The sequence below is a fragment of the Nilaparvata lugens genome, chromosome 7 (genome assembly GCF_014356525.2).
Source record: "Nilaparvata lugens isolate BPH chromosome 7, ASM1435652v1, whole genome shotgun sequence".
Lineage (NCBI taxonomy): Eukaryota > Metazoa > Arthropoda > Insecta > Hemiptera > Delphacidae > Nilaparvata > Nilaparvata lugens.
In genome coordinates, this window is record NC_052510.1 from 51526962 (window position 1) to 51540587 (window position 13626).

General features: G+C 35.1%; 1 protein-coding gene across 2 annotated transcripts in view; it reads left to right on the forward strand.

Moving 5' to 3' along the window:
* LOC111046457 (nuclear hormone receptor FTZ-F1 beta) overlaps positions 1–13626 on the forward strand; it is a 90147-nt gene that overhangs the window by 48011 nt on the left and 28510 nt on the right. For both annotated transcript variants that reach the window (XM_039433057.1, XM_039433056.1), the window contains exon 2: positions 1153–1202. The gene's annotated coding sequence lies outside the window, so the exon portion shown is untranslated. The remainder of the gene's footprint in view (positions 1–1152; positions 1203–13626) is intronic.

A 13626-nucleotide genomic window follows, 5' to 3' on the forward strand; every position in this document is an offset into this window, starting at 1 on the left:
TCTCCGGTCGTGCATATACGCTCGCCCTATTGGGAAATCCAGACCTGACCTTTGCATTCCTATGCTACGATTTCCTGTTGAAAATTCAAATTTGCCTCATAAGAACCTTGGGAAAATATAAAACCAAGTGAATTCAAAAATTACCATCAGATTGCTAAAACATTTTTAATCTATTTTAAATTCATTGAGGTGTCGTGTTTGTAATGAGATTTGGCCAGTTCACATTCCAACAAGCCTGGTGATTTAATCTGGCACTGTTCCTGAGGACGATCTTTTATCTCTGACCTTCCATTTGTTTTTGTTTTTTAATTTATTCTCGGACAAATCAAGTACGTTTTCATGTGTGAGCATCAGTAGTTGCTAAATACTCTGCCGAAATCTCTCATGGTCGTCTAGACCAGGAATAGTATCTAGGATGTCAGTTTCATTTAAAACAAATAATATTTACAAATATAGCTCATACATTCTAGAAATGCTAAATTTACTTTGTCATGATTAACCACAGTCTGTGTCTTCTCAGTAATTTTTTGAAAATAAGAAGAAAAATGATTGCTCCTGATGAATTAGAATTTCCAAAAAATTGATAATTCTTGAACCAACAATATATAGTTATGTATCATATTTGATTATATTCCTCTATTGTGTTTTGTAATGTTACTAAGTCTTTTGCCAGATCCATATAAAAATCCAATTGAATGATAATGATCATCTTTAGATAAGATGCATAATGGAAAGATAAGGATGCGTTGAATGCATCCTATTCTATAGAAAATATTTATCTTAATATCCTTTCCGAAGTATCTTGTGATTAAATAATGCAACATCATCGTGTAACATTAAATCACAGTACACAGTGGAACATTACTTCTTCTACAACCTTCTGCTGTATACAGTTACATGGATGAAGAAACCCTTGTGACATTTCCTTTTGTAGGTGGAATTGAATGAAACTGCACATGTTTTTGAACACACTCCAACTCATTGCATAAATCTCAAATTATTTGCGTCATTGCTGTAGCATTGTCACAGTCATGCTCATCTTGAAACTCTGGATCTATACACAAAAATCAAACTTGTCTTCTATGGCCTCCCATCTCTAAATAATCAACGAATTTCAAACAAAACTATAATGACATTTTTTTTCTTTTTCAGTGATGACGGTTCCCTACTGGATGATCACTGTGCTGTTGAACATTAATTAGGTGAGTACACTAAAATGTTATAAAATGACGGTTTCAGATCTTGCACACTACTGTATAAGGCCGGTTACAGAGCTCGACCGACCGTCAGTGCGTATGCACCATCCTGACCATATATATCAGTTTTCCTGACTCACAAAAAGGACGCCTTTACAGATTGTTTTATTGCAGCTTATCATCTTCGTAAACGAATGATTAAAATACGTAAATATCAGGTTCACCCGATGGTCGCCCAAAGAGCATTTCAAAGGGAATTTAGTACTGTTATGTACATCATTGCTTGGGGTGAAGATACATTTTTCAACTACCTCAGAATGTCCATCAGAAATTTTGATGAGTTATTTCGAGCTTGTATCACCATTGGAAATACTTGTCATTTTACATACGAGAAATATAAGTCACTTTAAGCTATGGATCAAATAAATGTAGGTAATATTAATAATATATTACTTTTTCAATAAAAAATTTAGAAATGATTGAAGAAATGTATAGAAAAACTCTGAATTCAAATATGACACTATTAATGGAATTCATTCATTATGCTATTCAATTCAATATCAGCTGATTGTCGGGCAGAGGTGTCAGAACATTGGTTATGTTGCGATCGGGCTACTGATCAGTACAGCTCTGAAAGCTTCTATTTGCTTTAATAGCGCGTCAGTCGACCGATGGAACGGATGCGCACGAGCTCGACCGATGGTCTTCGTACGCTGTATAAAACGCATGGTCCTGACCGTGTGCATGCGTGCCGTCAGTTGTGCTCTGTACGGATACATGGAATATCTATGGAAAAGAGAAGCGCGACTGACGTACGCACTGACGGTCGGTCAAGCTCTGTAACCGGCCTTACTCTGTACAAAATTGTTTATAGTATCCAACAATTCAACTGCCTCCAACGAGGTCAAGGCCAGGTTGGGTAAAACCCTCTTCTGCTAGGTGGATTCCTCTTAGCCGCCCTTAATAATATGCAATGGAAATTAATTTCATATGACTCACAAGCACGTTCTTCACACGGAAACTCAATGACTTTATCCATACTTTAATATAAATGTTCTTATATATTCCTATTTGTTTTTCAACTGATCTTGGCTCCATCAACGTTTTACAAATATATTGACAGATTCATGATATTGATTGGCAATCTATAACATTTTAATATCAATATTTTAAATTTTGGAACCAAATGCTAATAATTTTTTGTATGGACCATTGCCATGTTTTCCAAGGCTAGAGAATGAGCCGATTGCCAACTATTTCCCCCACATCCCGGGGCGTCTGCCCCTTTTATCTTTGGCCATGGCAAGAACCAAGAAGTTGGCGAGTTTAGCACAGGGATTTATACAGCGACCAGGGCATTGACCTTAGACACTTCTCTCACAGCAGCTTTGTTGTGCCCCACGTTTGGATCCAATCTAGCATCAGCAGCAGCTGAATCATTATCAGCTCAGCAGCAGCAGCATCGTCATCCGCCGCCTTCTTTTGCTGTGCCTTATTTTAAAGGCGTTTATTTACATAACGCCATCAGTTTGGGTCACTCTTCCTCTCTCTCGCTCCTGTTCACATTGGCAGTGCGCGACTTTTTCCCACAGCCGACATCGGCGACGGCCTTCCCTCGATTTGCATAACTATCGCCACCACTGTTTCTCTCAATTTCCTCTTTCTTCTCCCTTCTTTCTCATCCATTTCTTTTTCTTTTGCCGCCGCTTTCTTGCCTTTGTTGCTACCGCCCGTTCTGCTATATAGTAGAGTAACCTAAATGTATATAGAAACGGTGTCCTGTATGTAGCGTAGCGGTCGTCAGTCAGTCAATGCGTCTCTTTCCTCGCCATTAGCATTCGAATGATGTGTGCCTTGCCTTGCCTTGCCATGTCAGGCCAACCTAGATTGTCGTGGAGCGACGACCTTTTACATTTTTTTGAAAAAACATAACGGGAATAATATAGAAAATATGAATGTATTCTTAATGCTTGAGTTGAGGTTTTCTACTATATGGCTACAGGTGATGAATTAAAATTATTGTAAATTTGAAAGTAAAAATGTAAAACAATTTGGCTCCTGGTGATAAATTGAAGTTTGTATTTGTAATTCAACATGAAAAGTGTAAATTTGGGTTGCAAGAAATTCATGGAAAGTCTTATTGATAAAATTTGATCAGGTCATCCTTACCTGATTTGTGTCATCAAACAAGGTATAAAATAACTACTGCTTCCCTCCTCAATTTAGAATAGAATAGAATTACTTTTTTTAGTGTCTTTGAGCACAGTTGGGCCTGTCAAGTGCCCTCTTTTACAATACAAGTTTAGAGTTCTTACGAACAGGATTTCACCTGATATGAATGATTTGTATGTTTCAGCTATATCATTTGCATGGCAGGAACTATGAACGGTTTCACACATTCATTGAACGTTTTTTTTATAATATTTAATGAAAAAACATAGACTACTGTTATCGTGTGAAACATATACACTTGTTGGTGTATGGTGTCGAAAATCGTGTATTGTATATTTACAGATTCGGTAAATAACGAAGTCCCTGTTTGAATAAAACATGACATTTGCATCTGTTTACACCAGTCACTATGGTACTTCAGATAGGCAGACTCAGATTAACTGCCACATCTAATGATAAGATCCGTGTACTGTCTTCATTGATAGTCCTGAACTAAGCAGTATGATCTCTTCTGTTTAGAAGAAGATAGATAGAAACTGAACACTTTGTAAGTCCGTGTCACCAAAGAAGATGACCTTCAGATGATGTAGCTTAGTGGATGACCTCCTATCGTAGAATGTTGTTGGAGCTGGTGACTGGTTACCTCCCAGCTTCTCAGCTGTTGGTGCCTATCCTTCTGCCTGCTTCAATTCTTCAGATAGTCTTCAGATGCCTTGTTACACAACTCAACACTTTAACAGTTAACCGTTTTCTCTCATTCAATACTTGCTTATATTTTAATAAAACTTTGTTAATAAATGCAACAGAACATAAGAAGAAACTTATCAATTGTTGGAGGGAGTCGAAACTTAGTTAACTATATAGCAGGAGAAGAATAGAATGTTTTCAATATTATAAAAACAGAAAAATAATAGGCAATAAGCAAGAAAAATATGCTATGAATTCCACACAATAACTTCTCCTGCATTCATAATAAGGACTTATTTTAATGCAGGCCTATTGAAGAAATGAAGGTTTCATCTATAACTTTCAATTATGTAGATGCAATCGAATCGTATCCAATTCAAGATGAAGTTACTTCAAATCTTTTCTAATGTTTGACAAGAAGATGGACAGGATTTGAAGCTCTTTCATTACATTGAATTTTGATCGTGTACTAACGGATTCATACTTTGTAACGATTAGCCTAAAGCCAGTTACACACGTCAATTTTTGGACGTTCGATTTTTTGCCGTCCTTATAAATTCTATTAGATTATCACCTATAGGAATACATCGGTCAGATTGACCGATGCACATTTTTGTCCTGTTGTTGTGGCAGAACTGGTTAAGTGTGAAGCCAGCCAATCGTAGTACCTTTCCTCCCACTATAGACACGCCTATATCGCACATAACCAATCAGTTCAAGGCACGGAGTCTTGATATATAATAAATATTTTATTCATTTAGTATGCTAACCTACATATCTCAATCTACTTGTAAAATAATCTAGAACAGGAACGCTAATTTATTCATTACTAGATATATAATAATAATGTGTAGGTATAATCTAAATAATGTGTACCGGTATATATACAAAATCATTATTTATTATTAGACATGGATAACCACTACCTGGATGTACATTATACAATTTGCTTTCGAAAACCAGCTTTCCAGTATGAGTGCACCCCCTGGAACCTAGCAGTATTACTAATTTCATTGATGCTTGATGATATATTTCATGAAAAAAGTCTTCAAAACCAGACGAAAAGCTATAAAATTCTTAATATGAGCTTATCGGTTAAAATGACCTATGTTTTCCTTTGTGTTTTAAGAAGTATGTAGTTTTATAGGTGTTTTGAAGAGATGATGTTTGTCAAATTCAGTTTAATCTGGTAGAATTCAAAAGGACTGCAAAAAATCGAAAATCCAAAAATCGATTTGTGTGTAACTGGCTCAACTACCCACATAGAATCATGGTATATTTTCATCTAAATACCGTGCATAGAATAAAGATACCGTTCAATATAAAGATACTTGTAGCAATCATTAGCCTGTTATTTTTTTCTACTTGGTTTGGCACGGCTTTCTAAGTGGTGAATTCTTGGTTCTTGATCCATGTCTACAATGTTCTTCCTTCTTCATCATTATGAACTATTTTTCAATTGTAATGAGTTTATAATTTTTTGTCTTACTTTTATATTTTTCAATTATTTCTAACTTAGTTTACTTATTATTTCTTATTTTGTAAATTTAGAAGTATTATATTTTTTATTTATTAATTTACTAGTAGTTCTGTGAACAGTAGACCTTACGCAGTATTCTCATCCACAAGTACCTGATTGAAACTATAGACCTCATGGAAATACAGCAATAGACTGGCTTCTCCACACATCTGTGTAATCACTTGTCAGCTGATTTATGATGAATAATTCTATAGTCTGATTTTTACTCATATTGGCGTATGAAGGAGGCTCCTTTTTCTTTTTATATTATCCTTGAAATGCAAAATTTCCAAAAACCTTGTTTATACGTCGACGCGCAATTAAAAAAGGAACATGCCTGTCAAATTTCATGAAAATCTATTACCGTGTTTCGCCGTAAATGCGCAACATATAAAAATTTTAATATTCAAACATTTAAACATTAAGAGAAATGCCAAACCGTCGACTTGAATCTTAGACCTCACTACGCTCGGTCAATTATCATTTTGTAATTTTGCAATGTTGTAATGTTATAAATGCAATAGGTTTTTCAAGACCTGGCTTGTAATAAATAAATCAATCAATTTATTAAAGAGTATAGTGTATACATATAGACATGTTAGGCTCCTGAATTCTATCCTCAATCAGGAGAAGAAGTTTTATGAAGCATTTGATAGTTCAACTTTGGTCATAGGAATGAAGTTATTTGGGAAAAAAGTGTTTCTGACAATGGCGACTAATAATGGTCGAGGTGCTCTTTTAAGTGCGTAAATTACATTTTGATGAATCACATCCCTAACTGAGAATTGAGAGCATTCACCTATTAATATCTTGAACACAGTTGATCAACAAAGAACAGTCGATCCAACCCGTTAGATCATCCGGGTTAATTTGAGTGGTACGGTACTACTGCACCAACAACAAAGCTACTGGGAAAGACTTGTATTATCCTAATAAACGAGCCGGCTTTAACCTTCAAATACGGTACTCGATAAAACGGCAAGGACACGCCAGTTGCGTCTACCAATAAAATTACCATTACATTCTTTCCAATTACATAAAACCATTCCCACAGCGCGCGAGTAACGGGCCTGGAATGTGGCAAGGTCCCTCCCTGCCTCCTACCCCCCTTGCTAGGAGCATTATTTAGGTGCCCAGTTCTGTACCACATGCGGATGTTGTACTTACCTACCCACATGCTATTCTCTTATTAATTTTGTCTTGAATTTATTCAAAATCACTCCAACTGTTGAGTGGTTGAAGAAAATAGTTACTTGTTCTGAGAAAAACAAATTATGTCATTTTTAAATACAATTACAAATCATTTAGCAATGACGGGGAGAGGGCAACAGGCTTAGCCCAAAACTGCTCTTCTTCCAAATTTTGTTACAGTAACGTTTCCAAAATATATAGGTTACATTTTACTTTCAAGCTCAATTTTCTTTCCTAAAACTAGAAATTTTGAATTTAGACCGATGAAAGTACTCAATTAGAATTCAATATTAATCTTATCAATCACTGAAAGCTTACAAACAATTTATTGTGATTATTTCACAAAGTTTGAAGCCAAAAATTGGTCAAAAATCGTGAAGTGTAAACATAACCTTTTTTTGAACAATTTCTATCTAAATTTGGGAAAGGAACAGTTTTGGGCTTTAAGCCTGTTGTTCCTTTCCCAATCATTCATAGTTGAGAATTATATTGTATGGGTTAATGTATAAATAAATAAAAATATACCAACTAGGGAATGTAGATTGCATTTTAGAAATTATTCAACACTATGACCGTACCGTTGTAACCAATGTACTAGAATAGCCCAACATGTATACAATGTATTCTTGGTACCTTGGTTAAAACCGTACTTATATTTGCCCTGCACTATAAAGTATGATTGGTTGCAGATGAACCACATTACTGTTTATCAGTGATGTTAATCTTGAATGGAAATTATCAGTTTAAAACAGTCTGTACAATTTTTACTTTGTATCTCCAAAGGAACACATAATTCAGAAGGCCATTTTCTTCTAAATTTTCATCACATTCCTGAGTTCTCCATTGTTTTCCAATTAGCTTCTATTACATTATTTCATGGATCAGTTTTGAGTAATGTAACAGGTTTGAGGTTCCTTAAGTTTTTTTTCCCAAGTATTAGGAAAATGGGTTGAGATGGGGGGATGATTCAATAATTTTATTCTATTCGACGTTTTTATCTTAGCAACTGGGAACATATTGAAAAATACGTCTCATTTTTGTAAGAAGCTATTCTAGTTATTACTTTGTAAAAGGGGTGCCGTGGTTTATCATAAGTTTGGTTGATTACAGGTTTATAGATTCGCGCCTCAAAATTTTATTATCGTTTTGAGCTATCGATATTTGTCATTCTCTACAGTCTTCGAAAATTGCATTTATAGATAAAAATAAGTCCAATAAAATTGGAATTGAAACTTAATGGAACTAATTCAATGGAATTAAAACTTATCATATGTGTGCTTTCACTCATACTCAGCTCGTTATTCAAGAGCATCAAAGCGTGGAAGATTATGTATTCTTTGTTCAAATTGAGTAGAACATCTATCTAGATAGGATAGTTGCAGAGTATTCTATATTCAAATTAAACTATATAAATTATTGAAACAATAACTCTAATAAAATTTGCCTCATCTCCATCCCATATTTATCAATGCTTTCTTTGATATTCTGCCTTACGAGTATTCCGATGCTGAAGAACAGTTCAACATGATTCACTCTTTGTCCAAATGAAGTGGAAAAGTAAGTGTTGTGGGGGGGGAGGCAGACTGCCGGCTACAACTGACGACTAACGGTTATTTGACCTCTGAGTAGTCTGCTGCTCTCCTCCAAGGATCGTCTTCTGTCCTTGTCACTTGGTCCTTCGCTTCTCTCGCTTCTCAATTCACCAAAGTTCGGTCCATACTCGTCCTGTAATGCTCCATTGCAGATCAGTGTTCAGTCACTCTTATAAACTGAATAAGTGTACTCCCTACGGTACTCTGTTACCCTGGTTAGTCGGGTGTCCTAAAGGCGAACGCGCATAGCAGCAGAAATACGTCTGCACACGTCTGCAGACAGACGTAGGAAAAATCAGTCCCTAGGTCTGTCTCTGTATGTCTGCATACATCTGCTTGTTGACTCTTGATTTTTCTCCTCTTGTCTGCGTGCGTCTGTCTGCTGCCATGTGCGGTCTGTCGCTTCAAGGGCTGTACTTGTGAACCATTTGTTTCAGAATGAAGTATGATTTGGTTACTGGAATATTCATGGTTAGCTCCTGCTAGGCAACCAAAAAGAGCTTGGATAAGTTTTTTTTTTAATACAGTTTATAAATTCGGTTCCACTATTTTGTTATTTTCCATTGAGGTTTTTCCGAAATGATGAAAAATCAATTGCTTTCTCAACAATATTTCTTGAATAACTCAAGTTTTTCCAAAAGATTGATTGATTGATTGAGTACTTTAATCATGTAGATTAAAATATATACTGGCTTATACACTTATACAATAGCTTACAATATAGCAAAGTTTTAGATGAATTTACATAACATAAACTGAGAAAATAATTATTGAACTGTACAATGATATAAAAAAAAATCAATTTGGAATAACTATACAAGATAATATTGTAATGCATCTACATAAATTGGCGGAGCTCTAGACATATCAATGTCCATTCTTTTGAAGGAATATTAAAAATATCCTTCCCAGTAACTCTCTACCAAGATGAGAGATTGATGAAATGGTCAATGGAAAATATTGTACTCTCGTACTCGTACTCCAATAAATAACAAATGTCAATTGATATGCTACGTAGGTTGTATTGAATAACTAAATTCTAGTTTCAAAATTATACCAATGAAAGGTTCAAATTTGCCATTTTTTACATATTCTTGGTTTTTTTGAGTAATAATGGGGAAAAATTCTCAATCATAATGTTTAATGCTAAACACGGGTTTACCTAAGGTCTGGTAATGTTTTGTTGAAGAGGGCTACAGAACTAAAGATGTATTCAAAATTGACGATTTTCGACCGTTTTCTGCTTTTTTCTTTTTTTTCAAAACTAATCGGGAGAAAAAGTTTCAATCTGGTACACAGGTTCAGCAAAGATCTTGAAATAATGTTGTATGATGGTGTATGAATGGTGGTTGTGACAGTGCTTTCAAAACTACACGAGATTCATCCACAATCAGCGTTTACAAATTCATCAGTTGATTGATTCGAGCTTTTCAAAGTCGAGCGTTTGAAAGTGACATAATTCAGCGAATCGAGCCAACTCATTGCCTTCTTGGCTGTTTCTTCTGGTGGTGCGAGCAAAGCGATTTCTTAGCCTGCTATCTAGTTTCATGTAATAGTATCATGTAATCCAGTATTGAGAACGCTAAATACTTCAGTACTGTGAGTTCAATTGAATAGTAATTATTCCTGATTGAAAATATTCCCTTCTATAATAAGTCGCCTGTAAGAACCTACTGCAGATTTTGTAAATTACTTGAAATTGAAATTGAATCCAACGAATGATAATAATCCAAGTACTATAACTACACACTAGTAGTATCTACTAATAGTTTGATAGAGTTAATCCCATTATTCTTGTACCTTGCAATGTTTACTACGATCTCTTCAGACGATCTGAAGTAGTTACGGATGACCTTGATCTTCAAAGATTGCGAAATGCGAAGTATAATGGAACACAATGAAAACTACAATCCAATTATGCATAATAATGTCAAATCGAATGCATGCGTGATCTCATAAACTCAGATGGTCTAATAATGACCTTCAAAGTCACGGTTAGCCTCTGAATAAATGGCGTCAATCATTGCCATATGGTGAAATCAAAGTGTACGCTTTTAAAACAAAGCATAGAAGCAATTCTGTAGAAGATTTATTTTTATTTCATCAGTTTTTGTTATTGTGCTCAGTGTGATGAATTTAGGTGCTCAGTAGGTCGTATTAATTTGTTTTTATTAGATGTTTAGAGATGAGTCAGTCGGCCTTCGTATGACCTTGCTTTCCTTCTGACATGCAACCAGAAGAAAACGTGCTAATATTGAAGTGGATTTTTCCTGTCTTCACTCATTTCATCCCGGATTCGAATTATACAATAGAATTAATAAGTTCCAATAGGTTTAACAGTGTTTTAGGTGGTCGTCAACACGTCAACATAAAGAACGGAACCAAAACATAATTTCTGATTTCATCGCATTTCAATCTAAATAATCGATCATCTTTTCTCTTTCATGTGATTGGATCTACTTCATTGCTTCATCAATATAAAAAACAAACTTATCAACTAACAAGATCATTAAGCTGCGTTTACACCAAAGGTAATAACAACATGTTAATAACTTAATCCTTATAGATTCTATTAGATTGAACATATCATACACATGATGAACATAATATGTGTTTGTCAATTTCCGTTTATTCTAATACAATCTATAAGGATTGAGTTATTAACATTTTTTATTAATAACTTTGGTGTAAACCCAGCTTTACGGTGTTTAAAATATCTTCGAAAATAAAATCAATCTGATTTGACATGTTTAGTTTTTCCAGTCTCTGCAAAAACGTAACTTGGAGAGAATATTGGGAAATTGAATTTTTTGATGTTTAAAATATTGAAATTGATAGTTCAATCTACTATTGATAGATAGAATTTATCCATTCACGAGAACACTCATAAAATTTTCTTGATCTTAGGGGTAAATGGATTGTCTGCCGATTTCAATTTTTGGGAGAGAAAGAATCACGTAATTCTGTACATGTCACCAAATCCCTCTAAATTTTTCTGGTGCCTTCATCAAGTTGGTCTGACTCATGACTTTATGAAAATTTTCACAGGAAATGATTCACATAAGAAATATTACAAAGGGAACTAGATTTACGGCTCTTTCAATTCGAGTTAATGCCTTAAAACTCAAACTACAGTCTATCCAACATGTGATGACTCACAATCTTTCTTCTCTGGTCGTTTCTCCTTCTCATGTGGGAACGTGTATTGTAGTCTGTGAGTTGCAGATAAAGAAAGAAACATGAAGTATGTGTGTAGCAGATAAAGAAGGAAATATGATGTATGTGTGTAGCAGATAAAGAAGGAAATAAGAAGTTTGATGAGGGGTGAGGGCATTTCGAATCTAGTCGAGACGTGCTGATTGTTGTGGGTTCGCATCACGGCGAATAACCATGCCGGGGGGGGGGAACTATTGCCCCCCTGGTCACTCCCATCCCATCTCCTGTCTGAGTGAGTTCTTCTGGCTGGCAAATCGCTTTCATTTACGACTGGCAATAAAACTGTGCGCGTATGGAAAATTGCACTTACGACTGACCGCCAATTTACAATAACAATGCTCGGAGGCTCGGAGCTCTTTCAATCCTCGTCTGCTCAAGTCTTTTGGTTCTCCTCTCTATTTTCCATCTCTTTTACATCTTTGTTGTAGCGTGAACGGTCAGAGCTCTGATGTTGGAGCTCCTGAGCCCTTGGTTTTCATCTCTTTGTTATGCCGGATTTAATCTGAAACCAGGAACATGAATATCGGCCACAACAATATCTAATTCATGTATTGTTCAATGCAAAAATGAAACATCAACTACAAAAAATACGCTTTCTCCCCAAAATTTCCCAATATCCAGTTAATTTGCCATTAATCGAACGTATAAATAAATATGATTATACAGGCAAACTTATTATTATAAAGATTTCAATCTGAATCATGATTATTTAGTCACAATATTTTTTTCAACGAATACTACATATTGCAGTACCACCGGATCTCAACAATTTGGTCTAGTCCTAGAGTATTAGAAAAGAAGAGTGTGGTGGAAAACAATAACCATTGAAGGAAACACGTTATGTTAACGATGTCTTGATAGAATATTATATATTAAACGTTATACTGAGTCACATTTTCATGATATGATTCGGTCTTATCCTCGTAAACCCTCTGATATACTAGATTGCTCCAGAAGGGATTACCTATATTACTCCTAATGTATTCTGATTTATGAATCATTGTGTTTATCCCGCATATTCATCATGCTCTTTGCTATCCAGCGTAGCTCATCTTTGAGATTACTGAATTGAATATTCTCAAGATAATACTGTACGTTAAATATAAAGGTAGTCGCAAATCTAATCATGTGTCTCAATAATCTGTGTATGAGTAGGCATAGGCCATTAAGTATTCCTCCATATTATGAGTATTCTTTTTAGTATTCTGAGTAGTGTGTTCCTCTGTATTTAGTATTTTTTATATTTAAAAATTATGTTTTATTTCGTATTCTTCTTAGTATTCTAGAATTCTGAATATTTTATTTCTCTGTATTTTGATTTCCTTTTCTGTACAGTAATAAATTTCTATTTATGAATGAAAATGACTTTAACCTTCTCGCAGTCGCGCTGTTGTAAAAAGTACAACAGTGTCAGTTTTTTGCTGCACAAAACTATTGGATGGGGTGGTGTCAGTGAATGAGTCACCTATGCATTCCAAACCTTTCTCCCCATCACTCCACTGAGTTGCAGTATCAACCAAGCAATGGTTCATTCTTTAGGTGCCATTTAGTCGCGACAGTGCATAAGTATGATATGAACCTTTCTCCCCATCACTCCACTGAGTTGCAGTATCAACCAAGCAATGGTTCATTCTTTAGGTGCCATTTAGTCGCGACAGTGCATAAGTATGATATGAAAAGACAGTAAACGAACCAATAACACAGAATTGATGGCTTTGCTTGGTGTACCTTATGCTACGAAATGGTGATCATCCAAATGTTTATAGTCGTAAAATAATCCAATAAGATGGGAATAGTAATTATAGAACTAATCAATATTATGTCTTGACATTAAACAGAGTACATATCACTTGGAAAAATGGATGTTGTAAAAATTACAACACGCGACTGTCGTGTGATTGAGTAGGGTGCGACTACCGGAAGGTTAAAGCTGACACATGTTGTGAAAAATGAAAATTATTATTTATTTATTTATTCGTGGACAGAATCACAAATCATATAAATATGATTAGGAAGGAACAACAGGCTTGGCCCAAATCTATTCCATTCCCAA